A 27,962-nucleotide genomic window follows, 5' to 3' on the forward strand; every position below is an offset into this window, starting at 1 on the left:
AACAAGCGCTTCTTTAATGTCAATAGCTTGACAGTGGGCTCTCATGGAGCCTCACAGATGTGCAGAGCTTTGTTGAGACTCTCCAACACCAAACTTAGAGTTTGGATATGGGAGTTCAACACCAAACTTAGAGTTTGGTTGTGGCCTCCCAACACCAAACTTAGAGTTTGACTGTGGGGGCTCTGGTTGACTCTGCTGGGAGAGAAGCTTTTCCTGCTTCCTCTCCATGGTTGCAGAGGGAGATCCTTGAGTTTTGAATACAAGGGAGTTCTCATTCCATTGAAGGACTATTTCACCTATGTCAACATCAATCACAGCTCTTGCTGTGGCCAGGAAAGGTCTTCCTAGGATGATGGATTCATCCTCTTCCTTTCCAGTATCCAGGACTATGAAATCAGTAGGTATGTAAAGGCCCTCAACCTTTACTAATACATCTTCTGCTTGTCCATAAGCCTGTCTTCTTGAGCTGTCTGCCATCTCTAGTGAGATTTTAGCAGCTTTCACCCCATAGATTCCCAGTTTCTCTATTACAGAGAGGGGCATGAGGTTTATTCCTGAACCAAGGTCACAAAGAGCCTTAAAGATCATGGTGCCTATGGTACAGGGTATTATGAACTTTCCAGGATCCTGTCTCTTCTGAGGCAATGTCAGTTGATCCAGATCACTTAGTTCATTGATGAACAAGGGAGGTTCAACTTCCCAAGTATCAATGCCAAATAACTTGGCATTCAGCTTCATGATTGCACCAAGAAACTTGGCAGTTTGCTCTTCAGTGACATCCTCATTCTCTTCAGAAGATGAATACTCATCAGAGCTCATGAAGGGCATAAGGAGGTTCAATGGAATCTCTATGGTCTCTAGAAGAGCCTCAGAGTCCTTTGGTTCCCCAGAGGGAAGCTCCTTATTGATCACTGGACGTCCCTGGAGGTCTTCCTCCTTGGGATTCACGTCCTCTCCTCTCCTCACAGGTTCGGCCATGGCGCTTATGTCAATGGCCTTGCACTCTCCTTTTGGGTTCTCTTCTGTATTGCTTGGGAGAGTACTAGGAGGGATTTCAGTGATCCTTTTACTCAGCTGGCCCACTTGTGCTTCCAGATTTCTAATGGAAGATCTTGTTTCATTCATGAAACTTACAGTGGCCTTAGATAGATCAGAGACTAGATTTGCTAAATTAGAAGCATTTTGTTCAGAGTTCTCTGTCTGTTGCTGAGTTGATGATGGAAAAGGTTTGCTATTGCTAAACCTGTTTCTTCCACCATTATTAAAGCCTTGTTGGGGCTTTTGATCCTTCCATGAGAAATTTGGATGATTTCTCCATGTTGAGTTATAGGTGTTTCCATAAGGTTCACCTAAGTAATTTACCTCTGCTATTGCAGGGTTCTCAGGATCATAGGCTTCTTCTTCAGAAGATGCCTCTTGAGTACTGTTGGATGCAGCTTGCATTCCATGCAGACTCTGAGAGATCATATTGACTTGCTGAGTCAATATTTTATTCTGAGCCAATATGGCATTCAGAGTATCAAATTCAAGAACTCCCTTCTTCATAGGCGTCCCATTGTTCACAGGATTCCTTTCAGAAGTGTACATGAACTGGTTATTAGCAACCATGTCAATGAGTTCTTGAGCTTCTGCAGGCATTTTCTTTAGGTGAATGGATCCACCTGCAGAAGTGTCCAGTGACATCTTTGATAGCTCAGATAAACCATCATAGAATATATCCAGGATGGTCCATTCTGAGAGCATGTCAGAAGGACACTTTTTGGTCATCTGTTTGTATCTTTCCCAAGCTTCATAGAGGGATTCACCTTCTTTCTTTCTGAAGGTTTGAACATCAGCTCTAAGCTTGCTCAGCTTTTGAGGAGGAAAGTACTTGGCTAAGAAAGCCGTGACCAGCTTATCCCAAGAGTTCAGGCTGTCTTTAGGTTGAGAATCCAACCATAATCTAGCTCTGTCTCTTACAGCAAAAGGGAAAAGCATGAGCCTGTAGACTTCAGGATCTACTCCATTAGTCTTAACAGTATCACATATATGCAAGAATTCAGTTAAGAACTGAAAAGGATCTTCAGATGGAAGTCCAGGATTGCTGCTCAAAGTTGTTTGCTCCAATGGCAGGAATGGAGATGCTTCTTCCATGTAGATTGGAATTAGGTGCAGTAAAGTCACCAAGCATCTTCCTTACATTATCATTATTTTCGGCTGCCATCTCCTCTGCCTGTTCAAAAATCTCTGAAAGATTATCTCTGGATTGTTGTATTTTAGCTTCTCTTAATTTTCTCTTCAGAGTCCTTTCAGGTTCTGGATCTGCTTCCACAAGAATGTTCTTATCCTTGCTCCTGCTCATATGACAAAGAAGAAGGCACAGAAAAATAATAATAATAATAGAGATCCTTTATACCACAGTATAGGGATCCTTTTGTGAGTGGAAGAAAAGGGGGAGACAAAGAATGTAATATAAAGGAAGAAACACAACTGTGAGAATGGAAGAGATGTGAGATGAGATGTTAGGATATGAATGAATAAATAGAATAGGATGGGGGAGGTATAATTTTCGAAAATTATTTTTGAAAAGGAGTTAGTGATTTTTGAAAATAGTTTTTTGAAAATTGTTAGTATTTTTTTTTTTTCGAAAATTTTTTTTTTTGAAATAAAAAATAAAAATAAAAATAATTAGTTAATTAAAAAGAAATTTTTGAAAAAGGGGGAGATATTTTCGAAAAATGAGAGAGAGAGTTAGTTAGGTGGTTTTGAAAAAGTTAAGAAACAAACAAAAAGTTAGTTAGTTAGTTGAAACAAATTTTTGAAAAGATAAGAGGTTAGTTAGAAAAGATATTTTGAAAAGATATTTTTGAAAAAGATAAGATAAGAAGATATTTTTGAAAAGATATGATAGAAATTAGTTTTTGAAAAAGATTTGATTTTTAAAATCACAATTAATGACTTGATTCATAAGAAATCACAAGATATGATTCTAGAACTTAAAGTTTGAATCTTTCTTAACAAGCAAGTAACAAACTTCAAATTTTTGAATCAAAACATTAATTGGTTATGTTATTTTCGAAAATTTGGTATAAAAATAAGAAAAAGATTTTTGAAAAATATTTTTGAAATTTTCGAAAATAACTAATAATTTTGAAAAAGATTTGATTTTTGAAAAAGATTTTGAAAAAGATAAGATTTTCAAATTGAAAATTTGATTTGACTCATTGGCAACAACTTGATTTTAAAAATTTTTGAAAAAGTCAATCCAAATTTTCGAATTTGATGAGAGAAAAAGGGAAAGATATTTTTTTTTTTATTTTTGAAATTTTTATGAAAAACATGAAAAATATGCAATGCATGAAATTTTTAGATCAAAACAATGAATGCATGCAAGAATGCTATGAATGTCAAGATGAACACCAAGAACACTTTGAATGTCATGATGAACATCAAGAACATATTTTTGAAAAATTTTTAATGCAAAGAAAACATGCAAGACACCAAACTTAGAATTCTTTAATGCTTAGACACTAAGAATTCAAGAATGCATATGATAAACATGAAAAGACACAAAACAAAAAATCATCAAGATCAAACAAGAAGACTTACCAAGAACAACTTGAAGATCATGAAGAACACTATGAATGCATGATATTTTCGAAAAAATGCAAGATGCATATGCAAGTGACACCAAACTTATAATGTGACTCAAGACTCAAACAAGAAACAGAAAATTATTTTTGATTTTTATGATTTTCTAATTTTTTTTGGTATTTTTCGAAAATTATATGAAAAAGGAAAATAAGGATTCCAAAATTTTTAATATGAATTCCAGGAATCTTGCCATGTTAGTCTAAAGCTTCAGTCCAGGAATTAGACCTGACTCACTAGCCAGCCAAGCTTTCAATGAAAGCTCCAGTCCAAAACACTAGACATGGCCAATGGCCAGCCAAGCTTTAGTCTTTAACACGAGAGTATATTGCTCTTTATAAAAAATTGCAAGCCTCAGTCCAAATAAATTTAGACATGGCTTTACAGCCAGCCAGGCTTCACATGCTTTATGAAACACTAGAATTCATTCTTAAAATTTTTGAAAACATTTTTTTTTTTTCGAAAACAGATGAGAAAATTTTGGAAATATTTTTGAAAGATTTTTAAAAACAAAACGAAAAGAAAATTACCTGATCTGAGCAACAAGATGAACCGTCAGTTGTCCAAACTCAAACAATCCCCGGCAACGGCGCCAAAAACTTGGTGCACGAAGTTGTGATCTCCAGGCTCGAACAAATCCTGGTAATGGCTCCAAAGCTTGGTGCTCTGATCTTAATTCATGATTGTCACAACTTCGATACAACTAACCAGCAAGTGCACTGGGTCGTCCAAGTAATACCTTACGTGAGTAAGGGTCGAATCCCACGGAGATTGTTGGTATGAAGCAAGCTATGGTCACCTTGTAAATCTCAGTCAGGCAGATATAAAGTGATAATGGTGTTTTCGAATATTAATTAATAAAATAGGGATAGAGATACTTATGTAATTCATTGGTAGGAATTTCAGATAAGCGAATGGAGATGCTTTTCGTTCCTCTGAACCTCTGCTTTCCTGCTATCTTCATCCAATCAGTCTTACTCCTTTCCATGGCTGGCTTTATGTGATACATCACCACTGTCAATGGCTACTTTCGGTCATCTCTCGGGAAAATGATCCAATGCCCTGTCACGGCACAGCTAATCGTCTGGAGGCATCACCCTTGTCAATGGCTTCATCTTATCCTCTCAGTGAATAATATGCTCACGCACCCTGTCACGGCACGGCTATTCATCTGTCGGTTCTCGATCATGCTGGAATAGGATTTACTATCCTTTTGCGTCTGTCACTAACGCCCTGCAATCGCGAGTTAGGAGCTCGTCACAGTCATTCAATCATTGAATCCTACTCGGAATACCACAGACAAGGTTTAGACCTTCCGGATTCTCTTGAATGCCGCCATCATTCTAGCTTACGCCACGAAGATTCTGGTTAGGAGATCTAAGAGATATTCATTCTAGCTTATTTCATGTAGAACGAAAGTGTTTGTCAGGCACGTGTTCATAGGGGAGATGGTGATGAGCGTCACACATAATCATCACCTTCATCACGTTCTTGGGTGCGAATGGATATCTTAGAAGCGAAATAAGAAGAATTGAATAGAAAACAGTAGTACTTTGCATTAATCTTTGAGGAACAGCAGAGCTCCACACCTTAATCTATGGAGTGTAGAAACTCTACCATATGAAAATACATAAGTGAAGGTCCAGGCATGGCCGAGATGGCCAGCCCCTCTGATCTAAGAACCAGACGTCCAAAGATGATCCTAAGATCCTAAGATGATCAAAAGATACCTAATACAATACTAAAAGGTCCTATTTATAATAAACTAGTCACTAGGGTTTACATGAGTAAGTAATTGATGCATAAATCCACTTCCGGGGCCCACTTGGTGTGTGTTTGGGCTGAGCTTAAGTGTAGCACGTGCAGAGGCCATTTGTGGAGTTGAACACCAGTTTCTATGCCAATTTGGGGGTTCAACTCTGGTTTTGGATCCTTTTCTGGCGCTGGACTCCAGATTTGGGCAGAAGGCTGGCGTTGAACGCCAGTTTACGTCATCAATTCTTGGCCAAAGTATGGACTATTATATATTGCTGGAAAGCCCTGGATGTCTACTTTCCAACTCAATTGGAAGCGCGCCATTTCGAGTTCTGTAGCTCCAGAAAATCCACTTTGAGTGCAGGGAGGTCAGAATCCAACAACATCAGCAGTCCTTTTTCAACCTCTGAATCTGATTTCTGCTCAAGTCCCTCAATTTCAGCCAGAAAATACCTGAAATCACAGAAAAACACACAAACTCATAGTAAAGTCCAGAAATGTGAATTTAACATAAAAACTAACGAAAACATCCCTAAAAGTAACTAGATCCTACTAAAAACATACTAAAAACAATGCCAAAAAGCGTATAAATTATCCGCTCATCAGACACCAAACCTGCTGAAGATATATTTCTGGAGGAACTTCAGCACTGTCTTAGTATCATTGGGGGGTGTTTCAATGGCCTCTACCCATTTGGATACATAGTCGATGATGCACGGAAAACTTGTCTCACAACAAATTCCCTTCGGCAAGTGTACCGAATTTGTCGTCAAGTAAAAACTCACAATAGAGTGAGGTCGAATCCCACAAGGATTGATTGATCAAGCAACTTTAATTAGAGGACTGTTTTAGTTGAGCGAATCCAGAATTTGAGTTGAGAATTGCAGAAAATAAAATGGCGGGAAGGTAATTGACAGGAAAGTAAATGCTAGAATTATAGATCTGAAAGTAAATGACGGAAGGTAAATTGCAGAATTGTAAATGGGAATGGGGGAATTGCTCATTAAAGTAAATAACAGAAATTAAAGAGAATGGGTAAGATCAGAAATGGGGAGTTCATTGGGCTTAGGAGATGTTTCATTCTCCGGATCAATTTCATATTCATCTATTCCTCAATCAATGCACTCATTGATCTCCTTGGCATTCTTAAGTGATTGAATTACAATTTTTTGTAATTCAATCTCTCAAATCTTGATCAATAGCCAATTCCTTGGTCAATTGCTCATGAGAAGAGATGAAGTATGGTCACTGATTATACTACATGCATTTCCCAAACCAAGTGTTGAGAGGATTATAGTCACATATCCATCCAAACCCAATTTGGTCCAGCATGAGAAAGCATTTCTAGCTTGATCTCTTCATTCCTCTTTCAAGGTTCAGAAGAGATCCAAGTATGAATAGCTTCCTTTTCAAGATAACTACTCAATTGGATGAAGATCGAAAGCTTTCAAGTAAAATCAAGAGAAAAGATAGAAGAAGAATAATGAAAACTAGTATTGATCCATCAAATTACAACAGAGCTCCCTAACCCAATGACAGGGTTTTAGTTGTTCATAGCTCTGGAAAATGAAAACAAAGATGGAGAATACATGATGAAAACTTAGAAGTGCAGAGAAAGTAAATACAAAGAGTAGTTCTATGCTAAGAGTCTCCCTATAATTTCCAACTCCCTAAAATATTTCAAAGATACTCCTATATATACTACTCTTCTGTTCTTCTAGTTGATTCTTCAAGTCTTGGGCCTTTGGATCTTGAGTTGGAAGTAGTTCTCTTCTTCATTGGGCTTAGCTTTTACTTGCAGAGAGAAAGTATGAAGTGGGCAGGGGCTTTGGCTCAGGAAGTTAGTGGTGTTAACGTTCAGTGAAAATATGGGTTCGAGAACATTAGTGACAATCACCTTTTTTACTAACGTTCCTCACCAAAGTTAAAGGCCACGTTAACCTCAACGTTAGTGGCACAAACGTTGCCACTAATATTTCCACTTTGTCCTTCGCACACGTTATTGGGACTCAACTTTCCCAATAACATTGAGAAGCCTCCCCCTTCCCTACGTTAGAGCCCACGTTAACTTAGTTAACGTGGCTCTTTTAACGTAGGCTTGCCATCCTTCAAGAACGTTAGTGACACTTACCATTGTCATTAACTAGGTTAACGTGGCTTCTAACGTGGCCTTGCTAGCCATCTCCAACGTTAGTGACAAAGTTGAGTGTCACTAACGTTGGCTCATCCTTTCCTTATCCACGTTAGCTTCCATGTTAACTAAGTTAACGTGGGAGTTAACGTGGCTCATGGTGGCATGTGTGGTTCCTTCCAACGTTAGTGACAATGTTGGGTGTCACTAACGTTGGCGATCACCTTCTTTCTTCACGTTAGCTTCCACGTTAACTAGGTTAACGTGGGAGTCAACGTGGCTCATTGGGGGCTTGTGTTCTTCCAACGTTAGTGACAATGTTGGGTGTCACTAACGTTGTCGACCACTTTGTTCCTTCACGTTAGCTTCCACGTAAACTAGGTTAACGTGGGAGTTAACGTGGCTTAATGTGCTTTGGCCAACGTTAGTGACAATGTTGAGTGTCACTAACGTTGGCTCCCCCCCTTCCTTCTTAACGTTAGAGGCCACGTTAACTAGGTTAACGTGGACTCTAACGTGGCCACTCATGATCTTGGTTCAACGTTAGTGATAATGTTAAGTGTCACTAACGTTGGCTCTATTTCTTAATGTGGGCAATGATGGCTTCGAGAGCGTTATTGGCAATCACTTTTCTTATTAACTTTGCAAGTTACTCCCATTCCACGTTAGTGTTAACGTTAGTGCAACTAACGTAGCCACTAATGTGGTTCTTCTTTGCTTTCTTTGTCCTGAAATTAAGCAATAAAGTGCATCAAAGTTCTAGTCCAAGTCATGGGAAATGCAACGTCCAATTTGTCCTTAAATTTATGCAAAATCCTCATGAAATCATGTAAAATGCACAATGTATGCTTGAATCAAGATGTAAGTGAATATCTACCCAAAACTAGCTTATTTTCTAAGGAAATGCATGAAACTACCCTAAAAACAGTAAAGAAAAGGTCAGTGAAACTGGCTAAAATGCCTTGGCATCACAACACCAAACTTAAAGCTTGCTTGTCCCAAGCAAGTACTGGAACAAGAGAATGATGAAAGAAATGCCAAGAGACATGAGTCATTCTTGTGGAAGTCATGTCCTGGTTTTATGGTGGTTTCATGCATAGCAACTTAGGCTCATTCCTGGCTTTCAGACCTTTATCATGTCCTAGAATACTCACTTGTTATTGCATCCCATGAGACTTTTATTCATTGATCCTTTTGTTGTTATTTGAGGGCTTATTTTTGTTCTAAAGCTAAGTGCTCTGTAAGGGGGCAACTCTTTAAAATAAGCTTTCAGCCAACACTCCCGAACTAGTTGGTTCAAGGTGCTAGGTGTTGAAGCACCCCTAAGGACTTACTTGCTCAAGTCTCTCCCCCATATATACACACCACAGGCACATAGTTTATTTATTTTCTTTTCTTGAGACCTTGGTGTCCAGCGCCTCTTTGGGTTACTAAATGCTCTGTGGTGAGGGTTACTCTTGATAGTGGACTTTCAGCTGATAATCCCGGGTTAGTTAACCCAAGTTACCAAGTGATAAGGCACCCCTAAGAGCTTATTCATCCAAGTAGATCCCTCACACAGGAGCACCACAGACACATGCTTCAAGATTGAAACCATTGGTGCCTAGCCTTATTGCTTACTATTTTTCTTTTATTCCTCAACTTTGATTATTCTTTCCCTTTTTCTTATTAGGATCTTCTTATTTATCTAGTCTCATGGGGTGTGTCTCAAGCATAGTATTCATGACAGATAGTTGTCTTCCCACTTTATGGTTGAACCAACTTAGCTAACTTATGACCACACCACAAACTCATGGACTTACTCCCTAGTATGAACTCCACTCTGGTCTTTTGAAAACAATCATTCTCTTTTCATTTGATTCAAAAGGGACAAGCATACAAGTAAGTAAAGAAATGATGCAGTGACATAGAGACTAGCACACAGAGACCTCTTCAACACATAAACTTAAAAAAAATAGAATTTAAAAAGGTTTAAATTAATCATGGAAGCAAGTTCTATTTCATACAAGATCTTCCTTATTTAAAACTTAGAACAAGATGGACCAAAGAAAGAACTCCACCACCTTTTACTCTTGTGGATGTCCATGCTTTCCTCCTTGTTTGTCTTCTTTGTGTCCTCTTGCATTCCCTCTCATCCATGCCAATCTTGCTTGCTTCCAATCCTCAAGTGCCTTTCTTACTGATTCATGACTCTCTTCCACCCTTTGTCTTTCTTCTCGTGCTAATTCATCCCTCATTTCTTCATACCTTGTGATTCCTGGATGCAATATAGGCAGTTGTCCTACCAAGTAACCGAGCCTGGCTTGAGTATTTATATGATGCCCAGTCTCGCTCATGTAAACTCCTTCTGCGAATGCCCTTTGCTCGTCCAATAGTTCTGTCTGTTCTATTTGTCTTCGATGTATCTCATGTATATGTGCACCTTGATGTGCTTGGATGTTGATTAGCCTCTGGATGGATTCTTGTTGCTCATTTTGCCTTTGTTCCATCCTGTGAAATGTTTCATTCCATTGTTGTCCTTGACTCAGTTGCTGATCCATCATTTGCTTTTGCCAATCCCCTTGTTGAGTCATCCATCTTGAGAGTGACTCCTCTTGCTGCCCCATCATCTGTAGTTGAAGTTCTCTCTGTGCTCCTTGGCTCTCCAAATATTGTTGAGATAGTCTACTAATGGCCTCCTGTAATTGATGCATATCAAAAGTGGTTGGTGCTTGCCCTTCTACGGCTTGTCCTTCTACTACTTAAGGGGTTGTCCTCTTCCTTTGCTTCCGTTGAGGTAGGGGGATGCAGTGGCATGCATTCGTTGAATGGTTATTGGAATGCCCTCTTTTATCCACACGGGGTCCTCATCTTCAAACACCACCCCAGCTTTCTTGCACAGTCGGTAAATAGTGCTGGGTAACCTAACGTTCCTCTTGAGTCGTTTTTCTCTACCATTTTTCTAATGCCTTCTGCTATGAGTTCATGAACCTTGATTTCTCCTCCTTTGAGTATACAGTGTACCAGTGTGGCTCTCTTGAGATTCACCTCCGAGTTGTTCGCTGCTGGGAGGATGGACCACCTTACAATCTCGAACCATCCCTTTGCTTTCGGAGTAAGATCTGCTCTCTTGATGAACCTTGGTCTCCTATCTGCATATCTTTCCCAGTCAGCTCCTGGTACGCAAATGTCTTGCACAATCTGATCATGATTAGGGTTTTTGTCCATCCTTGAATGATAACTCTCTTCTTCAAACGGTATGGACCGCAGTTTTAATGCCTTCATGACACTCATGGGGCCAAAATCCACAATCTTTCCTCTCACAAAGCTTGTATATGACTCATCTGTCTTATCATAACGGACCGCATTTGCATAAAACTCTCTTATAAGATTTGCATTCACCTTAATGACCGGATTAGTGAGGAGCTCCCATCTTCTCTTTTCTACCTTCATTGTAATTTCGGGACACTCAGTTTTCCTAACTTGAAATCCTAGCTCATAAATGATTTCTTTATCAACCATCCACCCGTATTGCAATGCATGATGCAAGCTTCTGAATCTCTTTTCATCATACGGGTGTTGCTCCATAGGTTCCTTCCCCTTCCTTCTTTTAGAGCTTGAAGATGCCATGATTGAGGGTTAATGTATGGAGTTGGCAAGGGTGTGGAGACTTTTGGTTGTTTAGGGTTGAGTGCAATGAAGGTGGTGAGGGAGAATGTGTTTAAATGGTTAGGAAATGCTTTGCTCCGAAATGGATAGGTGTGAAGAGTGGATGTGGAGTGTGGAGTTTGATGGACGGTTGGGGTTGTGCATGTAGAAAGGACAAGGATCATCACTTTATGATGGAGATTGCTCGGTCTTCAAGGGTCCTATTTTTTTCAATGTTGCATGGCAACATTTTTCAATGACTTCCCTTTTTAGAACAAGTGTATAGTCCTTCCTTTTGTGGTGTCCAAACCTTCTTCCTTTAATTGTCCAATCTATCTCTTTCAATGCTCCTTTCGTTTCCCTATAAAGATCAAATAAGAAAAGTAAGAAATATCATAAAAAAAATCAATTTAGTTTTTTATGGCTAAAATAATAAAGAGAAGAAAAGATTAGATTGTTTATTCATGAACTCCAACTAACTAACTAACTGTGTATCCCTTTATGCATTTTGGTGGCACCATGGGGTGACACCAAACTTAGTTTGAAGCATTGTGATGAAAAGTTCTGTTCAAAGCTCCAAGACTAGAATACTCTCTGTTGCATTCATGCTTTCTTGGTATGCTTTGAACACCAAACTTGTTCTTCACTATATACTGCAATATAAGGACTTCACCAAGTTTGGGCTGGAATTTATGAATATTGACTTATTCACTAGTAAAAGCTAATAAAATATGGGTTGCCTCCCATGAAGCACTTCTTTAGCGTCACTAGCTTGACGTTTCTCCTTCATCAGGGTGGTTGATAATGCTTTAAGTCCTCCCCTCTTGCCTTGGACTTATATCCATTGGTTGTATCAATGATCTCTACATGTTTCAAGGAAAGAACTCTGTTGATAGTGAAGACCTTAGGTAACTGAGATGGTACAGTGGGGAGATTAGGGGGAATATCTGGGAAGTAAGCTGAAATCACTTTATCTCCTGGAGAGAGGCCTTCCGTAGGGATCTTCTTGTTCCTCCACCCCTTTGGTACCTTCTTCTTTGTCCCTTTTGATGCTTCCCTGTTCTTGGCGACTTCTTCTTTTAAGTGAATTTTGTTGTTGTCTTCACATGCCTCTGGTGGTTTAGGTTCCTCCAGCTTCTCCTTGAGCTGTGACGATTGCTGTTTGCCTTGTTCATCATTCAGTGGGGTTCTCAGATGTGTTGGTGGTGCCTCAGTGCTTGTTTCCTCTGTCAGCATCCTGTTATGATCATTGCTTGGTTCTTTGTTTTCTTGGTCAGTTTCTTGGGAGAGTTTGAAGACATTGAAGCTGAGTTGTTCATCATGGATCCTCAATATTAGCTCCCCTTGCTCCACGTCTATGAGTGCTCTGGCTGTAGCTAGGAATGGTCTTCCCAATATGATTGGGTGAGTGTGACTCTCTTCCATGTCCAAGATGACAAAGTCTGTGGGAAGAAAGTATTTCCCCACCTTTAACAACACGTTTTCCACCACCCCTCTTGCTTGTTTTTGAGTTTTGTCAGCCAGCCTGATGACTACATCTGTGGGCAATATCTCATTGATCTGCAGCCTCTTCACCAGGGATAGAGGCATTAAGTTGATGCTTGCTCCCAAATCGCAGAGTGCTCTATCAAACATTGTTTTTCCTATGGCACAGGGGACATGAAAACTCCCTGGATCTTTTCTTTTTGTAGGCAACTGCGGTTGAATGAGGGCACTACACTCCTTGTTCATCACTATAGTTTGGCCTCCCTTGAGTGAGCTTTTCCTGGGAAGTAACTCCTTCATGTACTTGATGAATGCAGGCATTTGTTGGATAGTCTTGATGAATGGTATGTTCACATGCAGAGATGCAAATAAGTCAAGAAATCTTGAGTATATTCTCCTCTCCACAGCTCCCTTGAGCAGTTGGGGAAAAGGTGCATAGAGTCTCAGCAACTCCTGTTTTGAGATTTCTGGTTCTTGGTAATCTTTTTCCACCTCCTCTACTGAGGTATCTTCAGGTTGTTCTGACAGCTTGCTTGGCTTGTCCTCAGTCTCCTTATCACTTATAGTGACCATCTTGCAATCTTCCCATCTTACCTTCTTTGTTTCACCTCTCGGATTCTTCTCTGTGTCACTTGGAAATCCATCTGTGGGTTTGGGAATTTGCTCAGAGAGATATCCTACTTGAGATTCCAACCTCTTGATTGTGTCTCCCTGGTTCTTAAAACTGGCTCGCACTTCCTCCTTGAAGACCTTGTTGTCTTGAATCTCCTTGCTTAGGCCTTCAAGTAGATTCTCAATCCTTGAGATTCTTTCATCAAATGATGACAGGTCAGGCTGAGTAGGGTTATTCTGGCCTTGATATGAATGTGGGGAGGTGTTGTTATGGGGGTGTTGATATGGTCTAGATGTGAAGTGTTGGGTGGCTGCATTGTTTGGATTTGGGCGTCTTTGATCAAGGCTTTGGTCTTGTTGATTTCCCCACCCAAAGTTTGGGTGATTCCTCCATCCAGGGTTGTAGGTCTTGGAGTATGTATCATGGTTTTGCCTAGGTGAATTCCCAATGTAGTTGGCTTGCTCCTGACTACCCTCTGCTTCTTCATTCACTCCTTCTTGGGTTGTTGATGAAGTGGAGACTGCTGCTACTTGGTTCCTCTCCATCTTCTTGGTGAGGTCAGCCAGCTGCTGGGTAATGAGCTTGTTTTGGGCTAGCAGAGCATCTACATTGTTTAGCTCCATTACTCCTCTTGTGTTCCCTCTTTCGGAAGCATAGAAGTAGTCGTTCTCTGCTACTGTTTCAATGACATCTATGGCTTCCTCAATAGTCTTCTTCTTGTTCAAAGATCCTCCGGATGAATGGTCTACGGCCTTCTTTGACTCATAAGAGAGCCCTTCATAGAAAATGTGCAGCTGCACCCATTCGTTGAACATATCTGGTGGGCACCTCCTTGTTAAGTCTTTAAACCTCTCCCATGCTTCATATAGAGTCTCACCATTTTGTTGCCTAAAAGTTTGGACCTCAGCTCTCAGCCTATTGATTCGTTGAGGAGGGTAAAATCTTGCTAAGAATTTGTTCACCACGTCTTCCCAAGTTGTCAAGCTCTCCCTTGGGAAAGACTCCAGCCACTTAGCTGCCCTATCTCTGAGTGAGAATGGAAATAAGAGCAATCTATAGGCGTCAGGATGAACACCATTAGACTTCACTGTGTCACATATTCTCAGGGAGGTGGTTAGATGTTGATTGGGGTCCTCTTGGACACTTCCTCCGAACGAACAGTTGTTCTGAACAAGGGTGATGAGCTGTGGCTTCAGTTCAAAATTGTTGGCATGGATGGTTGGCTTTTGAATGCTACCTCCACAGTTCCCTGGGTTTGGATTGATGTAAGAGCCGAAAACTCTTCTATCCTCCCCAGCATGATTTGCTCCACCTCCTCTGCCATGGTTGTGAGCCTCTTCTTTATGATGGTTTTCCATGTTTTCTTCCATGTTTGGTTCAAAGTATTCCTCAAAGTGTTCCTCCTCTTCTTCACCACCAACTACACGTTTTTCTCTTGCCTCCTTCCTTAGTCTAAGGAAGGTTCTCCCAGGATCAGAATCAAAGGAAGTTGAAGCCCTGCTTCTTCTCCCTGTCATACAACCAACAAGTACAAGCAAAGAGAATAGGTGCAGAAAGTATATATGTCAGAATTACTGTTAGTGTGAGTGATGCAATATATCAAACAGTTAGTGGGTTAGTGAGATGAATAGTAAATAACAAAGAAAAAGTATGGGGGAAGGGAAGAAGTTATCTAAAACAGAAAGTAAATGACTCAAACAGAAATTTAAATCAAACAAAAATAAAATGCTCAATCTAGTTATCCTCCAATCTAATCATTGTTGATGCACAATCAATCCCCGGCAACGGCGCCATAAACTTGATGCACGAAAAACTTGTCTCACAACAAATTCCCTTCGGCAAGTGTACCGAATTTGTTGTCAGGTAAAAACTCACAATACAGTGAGGTCGAATCCCACAAGGATTGATTGATCAAGAAACTTTAATTAGAGGACTGTTCTAGTTGAGCAAATCGAGAATTTGAGTTGAGAATTGCAGAAAATAAAATGGCGGGAAGGTAATTGACAGGAAAGTAAATGCTAGAATCATAGATCTGAAAGTAAATGACGGAAGGTAAATTGCAGAATTGTAAATGGGAATGGGGGAATTGCTCATTAAAGTAAATAACAGAAATTAAAGAGAATGGGTAATATCAGAAATGGGGAGTTCATTGGGCTTAGGAGATGTTGCATTCTCCGGATCAATTTCATTTTCATCTCTTCCTCAATCAATGCACTCATTGATCTCGTTGGCAATCTTAAGTGATTGAATTACAATTTCTTGTAATTCAATCTCTCAAATCTTGATCAATAGCCAATTCCTTGGTTAATTGCTCATGAGAAGAGATGAAGTATGGTCACTGATTATACCACAAGCATTTCCCAAACCAAGTGTTGAGAGGATTATAGTCACATATCCATCCAAACACAATTTGGTACAGCATGAGAAAGCATTTCTAGCTTGATCTCTTCATTCCTCTTTCATGGTTCAGAAGAGATCCAAGTATGAATAGCTTCTTTTTCAAGATAACTACTCAATTAGATGAAGATCGAAAGCTTTCAAGTAAAATCAAGAGAAAAGATAGAAGAAGAATAATGAAAACTAGTATTGATCCATCAAATTACAACAGAGCTCCCTAACCCAATGACAGGGTTTTAGTTGTTCATAGCTCTGGAAAATGAAAACAAAGATGGAGAATACATGATGAAAACTTAGAAGTGCAGAGAAAGTAAATACAGAGAGTAGTTCTATGCTAAGAGTCTCCCTATAATTTCCAACTCCCTAAAATATTTCAAAGCTACTCCTATATATACTACTCTTCTGTTCTTCTTGTTGATTCTTCAAGTCTTGGGCCTTTGGATCTTGAGTTGGAAGCAGTTCTCTTCTTCATTGGGCTTAGCTTTTACTTGCAGAGAGAAAGTATGAAGTGGGCAGGGGCTTTGGCTCAGGAAGTTAGTGGTGTTAACGTTCATTGAAAATATGGGTTCGAGAACGTTAGTGACAATCACCTATTTTACTAACGTTCCTCACCAAAGTTAAAGGCCACGTTAACCTCAACGTTAGTGGCACAAACGTTGCCACTAACGTTTCCACTATGTCCTTCGCACACGTTATTAGGACTCAACTTTCCCAATAACGTTGAGAAGCCTCCCCGTTCCCTACGTTAGAGCCCACGTTAACTTAGTTAACGTGGCTCTTTTAACGTAGGCTTGCCATCCTTCAAGAATGTTAGTGACACTTACCATTGTCACTAACGTTCCAAATTGCCCCTATTTTCCACGTTAGAGTCCATGTTAACTAGGTTAACGTGGCTTCTAACATGGCCTTGCTAGCCATCTCCAACGTTAGTGACAAAGTTGAGTGTCACTAACATTGGCTCATCCTTTCCTTATCTACGTTAGCTTCCACGTTAACTAAGTTAACGTGGAAGTTAATGTGGCTCATGGTGGCATGTGTGGCTCCTTCCAACGTTAGTGACAATGTTGGGTGTAACTAACGTTGGCGATCACCTTCTTTCTTCACGTTAGCTTCCACGTTAACTAGGTTAACGTGGGAGTCAACGTGGCTCATTGGGGGCTTGTGTTCTTCCAACGTTAGTGACAATGTTGGGTGTCACTAACGTTGTCGATCACTTTGTTCCTTCACGTTAGCTTCCACGTTAACTAGGTTAACATGGGAGTTAACGTGGCTTAATGTGCTTTGGCCAACGTTAGTGACAATGTTGAGTGTCACTAACGTTGGCTCCCCCCTTCCTTCTTAACGTCAGAGGCCACGTTAACTAGGTTAACGTGGACTCTAACGTGGCCACTCATGATCTTGGTTCAACGTTAGTGATAATGTTAAGTGTCACTAACGTTGGCTCTATTTCTTAATGTGGGCAATGATGGCTTCGAGAGCGTTATTGGCAATCACTTTTCTCATTAACTTTGCAAGTTACTCCCATTCCACGTTAGTGTTAACGTTAGTACAACTAACATAGCCACTAATGTGGTTCTTCTTTGCTTCCTTTGTCCTGAAATTAAGCAATAAAGTGCATCAAAGTTCTAGTCCAAGTCATGGGAAATGCAACGTCCAATTTGTCCTTAAATTCATGCAAAATCCTCATGAAATCATGTAAAATGCACAATGTATGCTTGAATCAAGATGTAAGTGAATATCTACCCAAAACTAACTTATTTCCTAAGGAAATGCATGAAACTACCCTAAAAATAGTAAAGAAAATGTCAGTGAAACTGGCCAAAATGCCCTGGCATCAGTCGACTGCCACCAGAATATAAGTGTTTGAGTATGATGGTGGGAAAGGCCCCATGAAGTCAATACCCCATACGTCAAACAACTCAATCTCTAAGATCCCTTGCTGAGGCATGGCGTAACTATGAGGCAAATTACCAGCTCTCTGGCAGCTGTCACAGTTACGCACAAACTCTCGGGAGTCTTTATAGAGAGTGGGCCAGGAGAAGCCACATTGGAGGACTTTTGTGGCTGTTCGCTCACCTCCGAAATGTCCTCCATATTGTGATCCATGACAATGCCATAGGATCTTCTGTGCTTCTTTTCTAGGCACACATCTACGAATTATTCCGTCTGCACATCTCTTAAAGAGATATGGTTCATCCCACAGGTAGTACTTTGCATCAGTAATTAATTTTTTCTTTTGTTGCCTGCTGTACTCCTTGGGTATGAATCTTGCAGCTTTATAGTTTGCAATGTCTGCAAACCATGGTGTTTCCTGAATGGCAAACAATTGCTCATCTAGAAAGGTTTAAGAGATCTCAATAGAGGGAAAGGACGCCCCTTCTACTGGTTCTATCCGGGACAGATGATCAGCCACTTGGTTCTCTGTCCCTTTTCTGTCTCTTACTTCTATATCAAACTCTTGCAGAAGCAACACCCATCTAATGAGTCTGAGTTTAGAATCCAACTTCGTGAGTAGATATTTAAGAGCAGCATGGTCAGTGTACACAATCACTTTGGATCCTACTAAGTATGATTTAAACTTGTCAATGGCATAAACCACTGCAAGCAATTCTTTTTCTGTGGTTGTGTAATTTTTCTGGGCATCATTTAAAACACGGCTAGCATAATAAATGACATGCAGAAGCTTGTTATGCATCTGTCCCAGTACTGCACCAATGGCATGGTCACTGGCATCACACATTAGTTCGAATGGTAATGTCTAGTCTGGTGCAGAAATAACTGGTGCTGTGACCAGCTTAGCTTTCAGAGTTTCAAACACCTGCAGATACTCTGTGTCAAACACAAATGGCGTGTCAGCAGCTAGTAGATTGCTCAGAGGTTTTGTAATTTTCGAAAAATCCTTTATAAACCTCCTATAGAATCTTGCATGCCCCAGAAAGCTTCTGATTGCCTTAACATTGGCAGGTGGTGGTAATTTTTCAATTACTTCCACTTTAGCTTGATCCACCTCTATTCCCTTGTTTGAAATTTTATGCCCAAGGACAATTCCATCAGTCACCATAAAGTGACATTTTTTCCAGTTTAAAACTAGGTTGGTCTCTTGGAATCTTTTCAGAACAAGTACTAGATGGTCAAGGCAGAAGCTAAATGAGTCTCCAAATACTGAGAAGTCATCCATGAAGACTTCTAGAAATTTCTCTACCATATTAGAGAAGATAGAGAGCATGCACCTCTGAAAGGTTGCAGGTGCATTACACAGACCAAAAGGCATCCTTCTGTAGGCAAACACTCCAGAAGGACATGTGAATGCTGTTTTCTCTTGGTCCTGAGGATCTACTGCAATTTGGTTGTAACCTGAATAGCCATCCAAAAAGTAGTAGTATTCATGACCTGCTAGTCTTTCTAGCATCTGGTCTATGAATGGTAATGGAAAGTGATCCTTCCTGGTGGCTGTATTGAGCCTTCTATAATCAATACACATACGCCACCCTGTAACTGTTCTTGTAGGAACCAGTTCATTTTTTTCATTATGAACCACTGTCATGCCTCCCTTTTTGGGGACAACTTGGACAGGGCTCACCCAGGGGCTATCAGAAATAGGATAAATAATCCCAGCCTCAGTAACTTGGTGACCTCTTTCTGCACCACCTCCTTCATGGCTGGATTTAGCCGCCTCTGTGGTTGAACTACTGGCTTAGCATCGTCCTCCAATAGGATTTTGTGCATGTATCTTGCTGGGCTGATGCCCTTAAGATCACTTATGGACCACCCAAGAGCTGCCTTGTGTGTCCTTAGCACTTGAAGTAGTGCTTCCTCTTCCTGTGGATTTAAAGCAGAGCTTATGATCACCGAAAGAGTGTCACCTTCTCCCAGAAATGCATATTTCAGGGATGGTGGTAGTGGTTTGAGCTCAGGTTTAGGAGGTTTCTCCTCTTCCTGAGGAATTTTCAGAGGCTCTTTTATTTCCTCTCACCCCTCCAAATTAGGCTGAACATCTTTAAAGATGTCTTCTAGCTCTAATTCGAGACTCTTAGCCATGTTGATCTCCTCTACCAGGGAGTCAATAATATCAACACGCATGCAGTCTTTTGATGTGTCTGGATGTTTCATTGCCTCAACACCATTCAGCCTGAACTCATCCTCATTGACTCTTAAGGTCACTTCCCCTTTTTAGACATCAATGAGGGTCCGTCCAGTTGCTAGGAAGGGTCTTCCTAGAATGAGAGTTGCACTCTTGTGCTCCTCCATCTCCAGCACTACAAAGTCAGTGGGAAAGGCAAATGGCCCAACCTTGACAATCATGTCCTCAATTATGCCTAATGGATATTTAATGGTGCCATCAGCAAGTTAAAGACATATCCGGGTTGGTTTGACCTCTTCAGCCAAGCCAAGCTTTTTGATAGTAGATGCAGGGATTAGATTGATACTTGCCCCAAGGTCGCATAGAGCTGTCTTGGTACAAGTACCCTCTAGTGTGCATGGTATCATAAAGCTTTCGGGATCCTTAAGCTTCTCTAGTAAGCTTGTTAGGATGACTGCACTGCACTCTTCAGTGAGAAAAACTTTTTCTGTTTCTCTCCAATCCTTCTTATGACTTAAGATCTCTTTCATGAACTTAGCATAAGAAGGTATTTGCTCAAGTGCCTCTGTAAATGGAATTTTTATTTCAAGAGTCCTGAGATAGTCTGCAAAGTGAGCAAATTATTTATCCTGTTCCGCTTGGCGGAGTTTCTGAGGATAAGGTATCTTGGCTTTGTATTCTTCAACCTTAGTTGCTGTATATTTATTTCCTACAGAGGTGGTTGGAGAAGCCTTCTTAGAGGAATTATTATCAGCACTTGTAGGTGTCTGATCCCTCACTGGCGCTTGAATGGCAGGGTTGGAAGCTGGATTGGCATTTAATGCCAAATCCCTACCTTTTTCTGTCATTTGAACGCCAGAATTGAGCTTCCATTGGGCGTTTGATGCCAACTCCTTACCTGTTTCTGGCGTTTGAACGCCAGAACTAAGCATGGGTTGGGCGTTTAACGCCAGCTTTTCATCCTTTTCTGGCATTTGAACGCCAGAATTATTCCTCTCTGGGCTCTTGTCGTCCTCAGAGGGATTTTGAGCAATGATTTGCTCATCCTCCGTCAGCTGTTTTCTTCTTGACTTTCTGCTACTTTGAGTTGAGGTATTTAACGTTTTTCCACTTCTTAGTTGAACTGCTTGGCACTCCTCTGTTATCTGTTTTGATAACTGCTGTTTTGTCTGATTCAATTGTGATTCCATACCCTTGTTAGCAATTTCGGTTTCTTGTAGCATCTCCTTAAATTCTGCTAACTGCCTTGTTATAGAAAATAGTTGCTGATTGAGTTCAGCAACTTGTTCCTGAGGGCTAAAGTCAGTTGACACTTCCTTAGCTTCTTTTTTCATGGAGGACTTATTACTTATGTACATATGCTGATTTCTAGCAACTATATCAATAAGCTCTTGAGCCTCTTCAACAGTCTTTCTCATGTATATAGATCCACCAGCTGAGTGGTCTAGAGATGTCTGAGCTTTTTCTGTAAGCCCATAGTAGAAGATGTCTAATTGTACCCACTCTGAAAACATTTCAGAGGGGCATTTCCTTAGCATCCCTCTGTACCTCTCCCAGGCGTTATAAAGGGATTCTTCATCCTCTTGTTTAAAGTCTTGGATGTCCAGCCTTAGCTGTGTCATCCTTTTTGGAGGGAAATATTGATTCAGGAATTTTTCTGATAATTGTTTCCATGTTCTTATGCTTGCTGTGGGTTGGTTATTTAACCACCTCTTAGCTTGATCTTTTACAGCAAATGGAAACAGTAGCAGTCTGTATACATCCTGATCTACCTCTTTGTCACGTACTGTGTCAGTAATTTGTAAGAACTGCGCCAGAAACTCAGTAGGTTCTTCCTGTGGAAGACCGGAATACTGGCAATTTTGCTGCACCATGACAATGAGCTGAGAATTTAGCTCAAAACTGCTTGCTTTGATGGGAGGTATACAGATGCTACTCCCATATGCAGCAGTAATGGGGTTAGCATATGACCCCAGAGTCCTTCTGGACTGTTCATTTCCATTTAGGTCCATGATGGATAAAATGGAATTGATATGAATTATAAATAAAATATATTTTTGTTTTTATTTTATTTAAGTAGAACAAACCGAATTATTAAGATAAATAAAAATAATAAGATAAAATAAAATAAAATAATTAGAAATTAAAATGTAAATTTTGAAAACCAAGAGAAAAATAAATTTGAAAATGAAAATAATTACTTAATTAAGAAGATTTGAAAAACTTTGGATATGATTTTTGAAAAAGATTTTGAATTTTGAAAAGATTTGATTTTTAAATTTGAAAATTAAAATTTGAATTTTGAATTTTGAATTTTGAATTTTGAATTTTGGAAGTTGAAATTTGAAATTTGAATTTGAAATAAGATAAGATAAGATTTTGAAAAAGATATGATTTTTTTGAAAAATATTTGTATTTTTGAAATTTTAAAACTAAGATAAGATAAAATAAAAAATTTTAAAATAAAAATCTGAATTTTTTAAAAGTAATTTTCAAAAATTCAATTTAAAATAAAGAGAAAAGATATTTTTGAATTTAATGAGAAAAGAGAAAAATAATAAAATGACACAAGACTTAAAATTTTTAGATCTAATGCTCCTTGTTTTTCGAAAATTTTGGAGGGAAAACACCAAGGAACACCAAACTTAAAAATTTTAAGATCAAAATACAAAGAAGATTCAAGAACACCTTGAAGACTCACAAGAACATAAAAAGAACACCAACTTAAAAGTTTGACACAAGATTTAATCAAAGAAAAATTATTTTTGAAAAAGTTTTAAAAGGAAGATACCCAATTACCAAGAACATAAGCACAACGCTCTAGCCAACTGAGCTAAAAATTAATGTATAAATTTTTTTTGAATACTGATAATTTGAAAACGCACAAGAAAAATAAGAAATACACAGAACAGGAAAAACTAAAGATCAAACAAGAAAAATAGCAAGAACAACTTGAAGATCAAGAAAGAACAATGAACACAAATTCGAAAATTTAAAAGAAAATAAAAACATGCAATTGACACCAAACTTAAAATATGAATCTAAACTCAAATAGAAAAACTCAATTATTAGTTTATAAAAAATTTCAAAAAATTTTAAAAGGTGAAAATAAGGATTTAAAAAAAAAAGTTTCAACCAAAAATAATAATAGAAGACTCTAAACCAAAAAGAAAAATTTTTCTTAATCTAAGCAAAAAAATAAACCGTCAATTGTCCAAACTCGAACAATCCCCGGCAACGGCGCCAAAAACTTGGTGCACGAATTGTAAATCACACTTTTCACAACTCGTACCACTAACCAACAAGTGCACTGGGTCGTCCAAGTAATACCTTACGTGAGTAAGGGTCGATCCCACGGAGATTGTTGGCTTGAAGCAATCTATGGTTATCTTGTAAATCTTAGTCAGGAGATTAATAATAAAAATTACTTTTGTTATGAAAACTAAAAAACATGAAATAAAGGTTACTTGTTATGCAGTAATGGAGAACAGATTGAGGTTTTAGAGATGCTCTGTCTTCTGAATATCTGCTTTTCTACTGTCTTCTTCTTTACGCACGCAGATCTCCTTCTCTGGCAAGCTGTATGTTGGTGGATCACCGTTGTTAATGGCTACCATCCATCCTCTCAGTGAAAATGGTCCAAATGCGCTATCACCGCACGGCTAATCATCTGTCGGTTCTCACTCATGTTGGAATAGAATCCGTTGATTCTTTTGCGTCTGTCACTACACCCAACACTCGCGAGTTTGAAGCTCGTCACAGTCATCCCTTCCGAGATCCTACTCGGAATACCACAGACAAGGTTTAGACTTTCTAGATCTCAGGAATGGCCGCCAATAATTCTAGCTTATACCACGAAGACTCTGATCATGAATCAGGAGGCTAAGAGATACACACTCAAGCTATTACAAATAGAACGGAGGTGGTTGTCAGGCACGTGTTCATAGGTGAGAATGATGATGAGTGTCACGAATCATCACATTCATCAGGGTGAAGTGCGAGTGAATATCTTAGAATAGAGACAAGCATGATTGAATGAAAAACAGTAGTAATTGCATTAATTCATCGAAACACAGCAGAGCTCCTCACCCCCAATCATGGAGTTTAGAGACTCATTCTGTAGAGATATAATGTAAAATGTTAAAATGTCATGAGATACATAGTAAGTCTCTAAAAGTTGTTTTTATACTAAACTAGTAGCTAGGGTTACAGAAAATAAGTTACTAAGTGTAGATAGTGCAGAAATCCACTTCTGGGGCCCACTTGGTGTGTGCTTGGGCTGAGCATTGAGTTTTACACGTGTTGAGGCTTCTCTTGGAGTTAAACGCCAGGTTGTAGCCTGTTTCTAGCGTTTAACTCTGGTTTGCAACCTGTTTCTGGCGTTTAACGCCAAAATAGGGTAAAGACTTGGCGTTAAACGCCAATTTGCGTCGTCAAAACTTGGGCAAAGTATGGACTATTATGCTGGAAAGCCCTGGATGTCTACTTTCCAACGCAATTGAGAGCGCGCTAATTGGTCTTCTGTAGCTCCAGAAAATCCATTTCGCATGCAGGGAGGTCAGAATCCAATAGCATCTGCAGTCCTTTTTCAGCCTCTGAATCAGATTTTTGCTCAGGTCCCTCAATTTCAGCCACAAAATACCTGAAATCACAGAAAAATACACAAACTCATAGTAAAGTCTAGAAATGTAAATTTTGAATAAAAACTAATAAAAATATACTAAAAAGTAATTAAAACATGCTGAAAACTACTTAAAAACAATGCCAAAAAGCTTATAAATTATCCGCTCATCACGGTCCCTTCTAAGTTATTTTTAGCAATCCATTTTTTCTCAAACCTCGTCAGGCCTCTTTCTATAGATTACTTTTTATAACTTTGTGTCGCTTTAATATGTTTTTATCACTTTTTCATCTTGCTGATTTTTGTAGAAATCAAACGGTGAGTTAGTTCTCAGTTGGCCGACCTTGTCGAAGTCGGGTGGTAAATTTGGTTTTCACCTTACCGACCTATGTAGAAATTCGGACGATGAATTCGATTTTCATCGTGATCGGGCGGTGAATTTGGTTTTCACCTTGCCGACCTGTAGCTTTGTAATCTGGTTTTCACCTTTCCAAATGATACGGTTCTAGTTGCATTGGAAAGCTAACGTCCAGGGCTTCGATTTGATATATAATTTGCCATAATTGCCCTGACGATAAGTGACACGAACGCGTGGTCTACGCAGACGCGTCGCAGTGGCGAAAAAAACCAGCGTGTTTGAATTCGAAACCAGCGAATTCTGGGTTGTTTCTGACCCAGTTCTCGGCCCAGAAAATACAAATTAGAGGCTATAAAGTGGGAGAATGCATCCATTCACAATAATCAATTCATATTCACATAATTTTAGGTTTTAGATGTAGTTTTAGAGAGAGAGGTTCTCTCCTCTCTCTTAGGATTTAGGATTAGGATTCCTCTTAAAGGAAGTAGGATTTCATCTTCTTCAATTACAGGTTCAATGTTCTTTTTATTTATTTTCTCAATTTGATTTATGAATATCCATGTTAAATTTGATTTCTTTTATTTAATGTAATTTGAGGTATTTCAGATTTATCACTTCTTCTATTATTTGTTATTAATTGATGTTCTAAGTTAGATCCTAACTTGATTTTGGAGTTGATTGATATTTGGAGACCCTTGATTTGAATTACTGAAGAGTTAAATTGTAATTGGGTTTATTGTTGGCTGGCTCTCTAGTCACTAACGCTAATCCTTCCCAAGGGAGAGGATTAGAACTTGTGAATAGAAGTAGACTTCCAACTTACTTGACTTTCTTTTACTTTACTTGGTAAAGGATAACTAAGTAGAAGTAACCATCAATTATCAACTAATCTTGAGAAAAATCCAACAAGGATAGAACTTCCGATTAATCTCTCCTAATCAAGGCCTTTTATTATTATTATTTTATTTCCTCTGCCATTGCTATTCTTGCTTTTTTATCTTAATCCAAAACCCCAAAACACACTTTTTCATAACCAATAATAAGAACACCTCCCTGCAATTCCTTGAGAAGACGACTCGAGGTCTAAATACTCGGTTATCAATTTTATTGGGTTTGCTTAAGTGACAAACAAAACGTTTGTAAGAAAGGACTTTGTTGGTTTAGAAGTTATACCTACAACGAGGATTTATCTGCGAATTTCTAGACCACGCAAAAGTTCTCTCTTGACAGGTACAAGCTCTACTGGAGGCAAGATTCATAAGAGAAGTCAAGTACCCACTATGGTTAGCTAACATCGTCTTGGTGAAAAAATCAAACGGGAAGTGGCGAATGTGTACTGACTATACTGATCTCAAAAAAGCCTGCCCAAAAGACCCATATCCACTCCCAAGTATCGACGCCCTGGTAGATGCCTCCTCCGGATATAAATACCTCTCGTTTATGGATGCATATTACGGATACAATCAAATCCCAATGTATCCACCCGATCAAGAAAAAACCTCGTTCTTAACACCAAAAGCAAACTACTGTTACATTGTGATGCCTTTTGGTCTCAAAAATGCGGGAGCTACTTATCAAAGGCTAATGAATAAAGTCTTTTCAGATTATATCGGAAAAGTCATGGAAGTCTATGTGGACGACATGTTGATAAAAAGACAAAGTGAAGAGACATTATTGTCCGACCTGGTCCAAGTGTTTGACACTATAAGGAAGCATGGCATGCGACTCAATCCTGCAAAATGCACCTTTGCAGTAGAAGCTGGCAAGTTCTTAGGTTTTATGCTCACACAAAGAGGAATTGAGGCAAATCCAGATAAATGCCAGGCCATACTCAATATGAAGAGCCCAACTTGTGTCAAAGAGGTATAACAACTCAACGGGAGATTGGCAGCCTTGTCCAGATTCCTAGCGGGATCAGCGATAAGATCTCTTCCCTTCTATGCTACTCTAAGGAAAGGAAAGAGGTTTGAATGGACAACGGAGTACGAACAAGCCTTCCAAGATTTCAAAAGATTTCTAGGACAGCCACCTATCCTATTTTGGCCACGAGAAGGAGAACCACTCATATTATACCTCGCGGTAGGAAGTCGGGCAGTAGCCTCAGCACTAGTTCGAGAAGACGACAGAGGGCAACAACTCGTATACTTCATCAGTAAAGCATTACAAGGATCCGAGCTGAACTACCAAAAAATAGAAAAATTTTCCTATGCTCTCATACTAACATCTCGACGACTTCGCCCGTACTTCTAAGCTCACACCATTAAGGTTCGGACTAACCAGCCCATAAAAGGGATATTGCAGAAAACAGATCTAGCGGACAGAATCTTACAATGGGCAGTCGAGTTGTCCGAGTTCGACCTTCAATACGAAGCTCGGACAGCCATCAAATTACAATACTTAGCCAACTTCATTGCAGAATTTACAGACACCCCGGAAACCCCCACAGAATGGAATCTCTACGTGGACGGTTCCTCGAATAAGAGTGGAAGCGGCGCAGGTGTGATAATTGAAAGTAATCAAAGAACCCAAATCGAACTCTCTCTCAAATTTGGGTTCCCTGCCTCAAACAACCAGGCGGAATATGAGCCACTACTAGCTGGTTTAAAGCTGGCTAAAGAAGTCGGAGCTTAAAGACTCATTATCGTTGCCGGGGAATTACAAACGTGTGCCTTATTATTGGTTATTGTAAATATTTGCTTTTTGCTTGTTTATTTGTTTTTATTTTTGTTTTTATTTTTGCTTTTTTTTTTTATAAATTAAGAGGTTATTGGTTTTTATTTAGTTATTAAAAATTTTTTTCAAAAATTTGTTCTTCATGTTCATCTTGACCTTTAAAGTTGTTCTTAGTCGTTCTCTTCGTTTTGATCTAAAAATTTTAAGTTTGGTGTCATTTTATTATTTTTCTCTTTCCTCATTTAATTCAAAAATATCTTTTCTCTTTATTTTTAATTGAATTTTCGAAATTTGCATAAAAAAAATTTTCAGATTTTTATTTTAAAATTTTTATCTTATCTTATCTTATTTCAAAAATCAAATTTCAAAATTGAAATTTAAAAATTTCAAAATTCAAATTTAAAAATTTTCAAATTTCAAATTTCAAATTTCAAAATTTCAAATTTCAAATTTCAAAATTTAATTTTCAAATTCAAAATTTAAATAACCTTTTAATTTAAATTTGTTTTTATTTTCGTTTTTAATTTTTATTTGCTAGTATGAGTTCTCACCCCCGTCGCTTTGAGTTTGGTTCCGATATTGTTGCAAGGA

At 39.0% G+C, this 27,962-nt stretch overlaps 1 non-coding gene across 1 annotated transcript; it reads left to right on the plus strand.

The window, feature by feature from the left end:
• Positions 1 to 14,051: 14,051 nt before the first annotated feature.
• LOC148547631 (small nucleolar RNA R71) lies at positions 14,052 to 14,158 on the plus strand. The gene has a single exon (XR_015898873.1). It is a non-coding gene; the product is annotated as a small nucleolar RNA R71 (small nucleolar RNA).
• The last annotated feature ends 13,804 nt before the right edge of the window (positions 14,159 to 27,962 follow it).

Source organism: Arachis ipaensis, chromosome B8, assembly GCF_059453495.1.
Source record: "Arachis ipaensis isolate K30076 ecotype BB chromosome B8, ASM5945349v1, whole genome shotgun sequence".
NCBI lineage: Eukaryota > Viridiplantae > Streptophyta > Magnoliopsida > Fabales > Fabaceae > Arachis > Arachis ipaensis.